We start from the raw sequence: 1,928 nt of genomic DNA, 5'->3' as shown, positions 1-1,928 counted from the left end.
TAACCCATGGCTAGTGACAATTCCTTGGGACCCTCTGACATTACCAATGACTGCAGTACATTAAAATATAACACGGTGCTTGAGAGTGAAAAAAAAATCCTGTTGCTTTTAGCATGTTTCTTGTTTGGAATTGTGGCACGTTGGCCAGCGGAGCTACTGTGGAGAGCTACTGTGCAATACCATTGACACTGGATTGCAAAGGAAGATCTATTGTTATATTGGAGAAAAAGGGAGGAAGTAAATCTGAGGTAATAAGACCCAAATTTGTGTGAGTGCATAGTTTGGTGAGGGGAAGGAAAAATGATTCAAATGGTGGCAAAAGGCACATGAAGAATGGGAAGCAAACCGACAAAAAAATCAGCTAAAGTTTTGGGCTTCCCAGGGAATGAGAGTTCATAAATGTGAGCACAGAAGAGGGGACTGAAATGGGAGGTTGGTCAGATACAAACACCCAGGAACAAAATGAACTTCACAGGAGGCTGTGGTCAGAGGAAGAGTGTTTCAACAGCAGAATGAATGAGGGGACTCCTTAAGGGGGGGGGGGGACTAGAAACCCCGCCAAAGGCAACTCATGCTTTGCCTAAAAAGGGTTAAAAGAGCAAAAAAACCTGTTTTCCCTTCTAATGAAATTCCTTTGAAGAGTAGAGAAGATTTATCTTACCACAAGGAGAAATATCAGTAAGTGCTTCAGAAGGGAGTGGGTCTAGTGTTCTCTCATTAGGATGCCAGGTTATGAGTTGGCACTAGGGATCACCAGGGAGAGCTTTCCCTCTAAGGGAACTGTCCTTCCTCCTCACTAGCCTACTGTCTCCTTTCGTTTTCCTCCTGGTCCCATGAATCTTCTGCTGTTGGCTGCCAGTTGCAACAGGAAGGGCAGTAGGGCATCCCACCCAGACTAACCCAGAGCTTAGCGCACTCCCTTAGTAAATAGGAGATGTCAGTTGGATTCCCCCAAGCTACAAATGTCCCAGAACCCAATTTATTCTTCTTCTATGTGAGTCATAGGCAACTGGTGGGGGGGGGGGGCACAGGGGAGGGGCACGTGCTTTTCCCAACAGGACTTTTGTGGGACAGCAGTGGCTTCTGTGGGTGCTCACCAGCCTTGTCCCTGCCGCTGACATCATTAGTGGCTTCTATGGGTGCCCCCCCAGACTTGGGAGGCAGGAGTCGCCCATGATGTGAGTCCTTTAACAACTAGTTTATTGTACAGAAGATGAGCACCATCACCACTCAGCTTCTTGTGTTCAAGAGTGAAAGTGTGATGCTATATTTATGCAGTGAGAGTCATCTTAGGATTAAGCACACTCTGAACATTTAACAAATGGAAGGCAACATCACTGATACAGGAGTTAGGTAAGGGGACAATTGATGTGGATTGCTTTGGAGCACACCCATACACCTGGGGCAAGTCAGGAAATTTTTAGCCTCAAATGAAGGTGCTTAATAATTGTCCTCACCTATTCACTAGACCTGAGCAAAGCAGCTAGTATTAACTTCAGATTCAGATTCGGCCAATTTGAAGGAGAGTGATTCAATTCGGTGATTCGAATCACTATCCTGAATTGATTCAGCCAAATCTCCAAATCAGCCAAGCCAGGCCCATCGCTTGCCCACTCTCCCAGCCCTGCAATGGCTGCCCCGACCACCCCATCTCCCAGCACTTTGAAAAAAAAAAAAAGTGGGTGTTGCCGGGTGGGGGGCAATCCCTGCTGCCCCCCACTGCCCCACGCTGAATGCCAAGAAAACCCTGGCCTCACTGTTCCTGCCAGCAGGGGGAATCCCCGCTGTCCCCCACTGACCTGTGCCATGTGAGAGGCTCTGCATGAGCCCCCCGAGGTCCCGAGGCCACTGCGGGAGCAGAAAGTCCTGGGGCTTTTCTCGTTTTTTTTTTTTTTTCTTAAAGGGCTGGAGCTGGCCTGGGTGGGGCA

This window comes from Gavialis gangeticus, unplaced genomic scaffold (assembly GCF_001723915.1).
Source record: "Gavialis gangeticus isolate Ggan-Ray unplaced genomic scaffold, GavGan_comp1, whole genome shotgun sequence".
Taxonomy (NCBI): domain Eukaryota; kingdom Metazoa; phylum Chordata; order Crocodylia; family Gavialidae; genus Gavialis; species Gavialis gangeticus.
This window is presented reverse-complemented; position numbering follows the sequence as displayed.